At 38.3% G+C, this 5,690-nt stretch overlaps 1 pseudogene across 1 annotated transcript; it reads left to right on the forward strand.

Annotated features, from left to right (window-relative positions):
* Positions 1-1,877: 1,877 nt before the first annotated feature.
* On the forward strand, positions 1,878-5,254 carry LOC148933952 (putative galactinol--sucrose galactosyltransferase 2; annotated as a pseudogene). Its single transcript, XR_016128887.1, has 13 exons — positions 1,878-2,056; positions 2,158-2,420; positions 2,528-2,618; positions 2,704-2,752; positions 2,831-2,922; positions 3,025-3,132; positions 3,206-3,322; positions 3,426-3,837; positions 3,928-4,069; positions 4,160-4,227; positions 4,318-4,452; positions 4,531-4,843; positions 4,932-5,254. The product of XR_016128887.1 is annotated as a putative galactinol--sucrose galactosyltransferase 2 (transcript).
* Positions 5,255-5,690: the final 436 nt, after the last annotated feature.

A 5,690-nucleotide genomic window follows, 5' to 3' on the forward strand; every position in this document is an offset into this window, starting at 1 on the left:
GTTTTGTAAAGATTGCTGAAGGAAATAAAGGAAGCGGCGGAAAGAGAGAATAGGATTTCGAGAATAAGCTTTTTATTTCTTTTCTCGATGCTTTTTTGACTCTCTAATGAACTCTATTATATAGAGTTCGGACCCTGCTTGATTCGACTCTACGATTCGGGAAAGAATTAAGAAGAAAACCCGAAAAGATTTGCAAATAAAAATAAAGATTTACCCTAGGCAATATTCGAAAATAAGGAAAGCAAATAAAAAATTAAAAATAAATAGTTAGAATGGAGAAAAAATAAAATAAGAGAGATAATAATGTAGAGAAGAGTAATTATTACTCCCCCCGTCCCAGATAATTTGACCCAGTATTCCATTTCGGACCGTCCCACATAATTTGTCCCACTTCACTTTTACCATTTTTGGTAGTGGACCTCATATTCCACTAACTCATTCCTACTCACATTTTATTATAAAACTAATACTTTAAAATAGGACCCACATCCCACCAACTTTTTCAACTCACTTTCCATTAGATTTCTTAAAACCCATGTCGGGTCAAAGTGTCCCAAATTATCTGGGACGGAGGGAGTATTATATTTTCAAAATGAGTGAAAAAAATGAAATACCTCAATTAAGGCCGAACAATGAGAGTACTTTACATAATCTAAGAGTTCTTTTAAAACATTTTTATATTCCAACGAACATACAGTTGAAAACTCATCGGAACTAGCTATAGAGTGTCCCCTCACTTTTATTCTCAATCTATTCAATGTTTACCATCGATATTAATAAAGTAAATTAAGGAACATTGACGGTTATTATGGTTTTCAAATTTTTTATTAGGATTTCGTGTCGGGTACGGGTACCCGCAATGTCGGGTACGGGATACCCGACACGGGTATCGGATAATCCCGGTATGTCACGGGGCGGGTAATGGGACAACAAATTTGACTAAAATCGGGTATGGGTACCCGACTTGTCGGTTGCGGATATCCGCGGGTAATCCGTTTCGCCACCCCTAACCAAGATAGACATCTATGGCACCAATAAATATAATGATAATGTGACGTTTTTTTCGTTATAGCATTCGAATTCACATCAGTTTTTTTTGTTTACAAGGAAGAAAGTTCATGATACGTCATTTAATGGAAACCACAAAATATTGGTTGAAATATGTCTAAAATCAAATTTTAGGTGAAAGTTGGTGATTTCTTAAACAATTGAAAATTTCATGTTTCGCTAGTAGAGATTAGTTCAAGTTCAAATTGCATAGACATTGTATGTTGAACTATATTATTACTGTAAAATTTTCAAATCTGGAAATTGTTTTTTGGTCGTATGTATATGACCATAACGAAAATATAATACTAGAAAAAGAAAATATAATACTAGAAAAAGAAAATATACAACCTTAAAATTTTGGCATAAGGTCTCAATATCTAACCATAAAATGATACGAAGACTTCAATAATATTTAGTTAAAGGAAATATAAAAATATGAAATAAAAATATTAGAAATGCTGACCCATGTAAGTTATGCTTGGCCTGGCCCCATGTATCATCAACAAAAATCATATTTATCTAGACACTTCCACATTACAACAAATTCCAATCTCTTTTAAGTATTTTTTTGTTGGTCGTCGATGCCTATGGTATTCCTAAAGTATGTTTGGATGCTTATGCCTGGATTTTGCTATAAAACCACCCCATTTGGTCTGTCTCTCTCACTCCTCTTACATCTTGTATTTTTGTTACAAAAGTTAGGTAACATTTTGACATCCCATTGACTTATTTTCATGCATTGTGTTATGCGTGTGTACGTTTTCATGGCGTTTTTCTTGTTTTCTTGCAGTTAAAAGAGAGAAACAAGGCAGAATCCTTTGTGAAAAATGACGATCACAGCAGCTCCGGTCGTTAAGAATGGCTGCCTCATGGTGAGAGACAAGGTTGTCTTAACTGGAGTGCCAGACAACGTTGTCGTCTCACCAGCAAGCTCAGGTGCAGCCTTCGTGGGGGCCAAGGCCCCCACCTCGAGTTCTTGCCATGTCATCAATCTTGGGATTCTTGAGTGAGTTTCATGATCTCATAGCTTCAAGATATGATCAGCATTTTCAAGGATATGATGGGGATTAACTTCTTGTTCTTTTGTTGTTGTTTTTTTATCAATAGGGATTGCAAGTTTATGTGCTTGTTTATAGCCCAGATTTGGTGGATGGTACCGCGAGTTGGGAGATCAGCGAGTGAGATTCCAATGGAGACTCAGTTGCTTCTGTTGGAGGTAGGGGAAGATTCAGTGCTAGGCGCGGTGGAAGAAGAAGGTCGTGCAACGGGGCAGAGATTCTACGTGCTCGTGCTGGCTGTGCTGGACGGAGCCTTTAGGACTACTTTGCAGGGGACTGCATTGAATGAGCTTCAATTCTGCTACCAAAGTGGTTTGTTTCGTCTCAAGAAAGCGTGTTATTTCTACTGTTCCATTCGAGTAGTGGCTGATGTTATGTTCTAATTTTTTTTTTCCCAATTTTCTATTGCTCTTTCGAAGGTGATGCTGGTGTTGAAACTGCACAAGCAATGGAGGGAGTGTTTGTTAACTCAGGGGATAATCCTTTTGAATTGATCAAGGATTCAGTCAAGTATGTTTTGCTTTTTTTCAAGATTTTGGTTTTAGACACCAAGCATCAGATTCATTTACTCTGTGAAACCATTCATATTTGTTAGGATTCTGTCCAAACACAAGGGTACATTCACTCATCTAGAAAACAAGAAGGTATGTTATCTATTAGTCCTTCGTCTACACAAGCACACATATAGTATGATATGAGATTGAACTGGGCTTCGAATCTAGGCACCCGCGCATTTGGATTGGTTCGGTTGGTGCACTTGGGATGCATTCTATAAAGAAGTCAGCCCTAAAGGGATCAAGGATGGCCTTGAGAGGTTCGATCACTTAAACACCACGAGGCAGTTTTTCACACTTGGTATATGAATGGGATCCCATTTTACTGAAAAAGCTGTATGAAACTTCTGTGTTTTTCACAGTTTCAAAGAAGGAGGGATTTCTCCGAAGTTCTTGATCATAGATGACGGGTGGCAGGAAACAGTCAACGAGTTCCACAAAGAAGGAGAACCTCGGATTGAAGGAACACAGTAAGTCCCATGACCACAACTTAGTTCTCTTGGATGATGTTATAGCTCAGTAGTGGTGCTTTTGTTTGCGTAGGTTTGCAACAAGATTGTCAGATATAAAAGAGAGCAACAAATTCTGTTTAGAAGCAGATGGTTCTAGCACGAACTTGAAAGAACTGATTCATTACATCAAAGAGAATTATGGAATAAAGTAAGCTCCGAGATCAGCAAATTCTTGTCCGAAACAAGCCAAAGAACAAGCTCAAAATCCATAAAAATAGTCATGTTTTATGTTTCTTCTTTTCTTGATTTAGGTATGTGTACATGTGGCACGCCTTAGCCGGTTATTGGGGTGGAGTTCTTGAATCATCTGAGGCTCTAAAAAAAGTACAACCCTAAGCTTGAATACCCAGTTCTGTCTCAAGGAAACATCGGTAACATAAGGGACATAGTCCTCGACAGCTTGGAGAAGTATGGTGTGGGAGTGATCGATCCTCACAAGGTTTTTGACTTCTACAACGATATGCACAGCTACCTTGCCAGTAGTGGTGTGGATGGTGTCAAGGTTGATGTTCAGAATCTATTGGAGACATTAGGATCCGGATATGGTGGTCGTGTTTCAATCACTAAACGGTATCATGAAGCTCTCGATGAGTCCATAGACAGAAACTTCAGAGGGAATAATCTGATCTGCTGTATGTGCCACAATTCAGACTCCATTTTTAGGTATATTTCTTGATTGCACCCTATTTGCCCCTACATTTTGTTCATGGTGTCTAGAAGTAACAAACACGTTGTGCTTGATCGATGTTTTAGCTCGAAGAGGAGTGCCACAGCTAGAGTATCTGATGATTTTATGCCTGATAAGCCAACTTTTCAGACATTGCACATTGCATCAGCTTCTTTCAACAGCCTTCTACTTGGAGAGATTGTGGTTCCTGATTGGGACATGTTTCATGTGAGCAATTCTTGCATCATTTTACGCTAACATATCTCAAGAAAATAACCTTGTTTGGATGTTAAGTTTGTCTGAATATGTTGGATGCAGAGCAACCATAGCACAGCTGAGTTTCACGGAGCAGCAAGGGCGATAGGGGGTTGCCCGGTGTATGTTAGGTAAGAACCTCATCTCACGTGATCAATAACTTCATGAAATCCCGTAGAAACTTGATGTTTTTGAGGTCATTGTTCGACTGAATGATGCAGTGACAAACCGGGAAAACACGATTTCAAAATCCTGGGGAAGCTCGTTTTGCCTGATGGATCCGTGCTTCGCACTAGATATGCAGGTAGGCCTACCCGGGACTGCTTGTTTGTCGACCCTGTCATGGATGGAAAAAGGTAGTTAACAAAATATTGTTGTTTTATAACTTGGATGAATAATATGAAAATCTAATGATATTCCCAAACTTATCACAGCCTTCTAAAGATATGGAATTTGAACAAGGTGACTGGAGTAGTAGGCGCTTTCAACTGCCAAGGAGTTGGATCTTGGCCTATGAAAGAGTCCGAACCGATAGAAAAATCTTCCCCTGCGGTCACTTCTATCTCCGGCCGTGTGAGTCCAAACGATGTAGAGTTTCTTGAAGAAATTGCTGGGGAAAACTGGATAGGAGACTCAGCTGTATATGCATTTAACTTAGGAACAATTTCTAGAGTGACAAAGGGTGAAACTATTGAAGTGTCATTAGGCCTATTACAATGTGAAATCTTCACCATCTCACCAATAAAGGTCAGTAATAAAATAAGCATGTTTAGGCTCACCTAAGTTTAATATTGTACATTCTAAAGCACTAACACAGACATTGTATTGTATACAGACACTCAAAGGTAGCATTGAGTTTGCTCCCATTGGCTTGATCAACATGTACAACTCCGGTGGAGCAATCGAAGAATGTGCGGTCGTTGGTGACGGAGAAAGAATAATGATCAAAGCAAGAGGATGTGGAGTATTTGGAGGGTATTGCAGCAACAAACCACGTTCTTGCAAGGTGAACAAGAGAGATGAGGAGTTCACATACAACTCTGAGAATGGACTATTCACAGTCTATCTTCATAGTGATGGCAGTTTCAAGGAGATTGAAATTGTATTTTAACACTATCATATGTGATCCAATTTATCACTAATTTAGTGAAATTTTTATACAAGTATCAACAAGGCTTCTTTTTTTCATTTTTAAAGAACAAATTAGATACAAAGTTTCGAAGTGCCAATGAGTTACTGTCAAGTAATTAAGGTAACCTAGCTAGAATGTCTCAAAATTTCGGAGACTCAATAAGGATATGGGTCCAATAAAGTATTTCGTACGTATTCATTTCTGACATTTATTTCGTCGATGCAAACATTTCTTCTGATACTACTTTTATTTTAGTAACTCAGAAAATTTTTTATTGGGCCATTAAAATTTACAAATTCCATGAAAATGCAAAGTAAATATGGCACAAACCTAAGGTTTATTATTTCTAGAAAATAATATTTTGGGCCTCTTCTTTATTCTGTCTCACACGGAAGGAGAAGAGCTTTTTTGTCAGCTCTAGGTGAGGCAACAGACGCATTTGTTCGTAGGGTTGGCCTATAT

Source organism: Salvia hispanica, chromosome 1 (genome assembly GCF_029641045.1).
Source record: "Salvia hispanica isolate PSC_SH4W2 chromosome 1, Shi_PSC_v1, whole genome shotgun sequence".
Taxonomy (NCBI): domain Eukaryota; kingdom Viridiplantae; phylum Streptophyta; class Magnoliopsida; order Lamiales; family Lamiaceae; genus Salvia; species Salvia hispanica.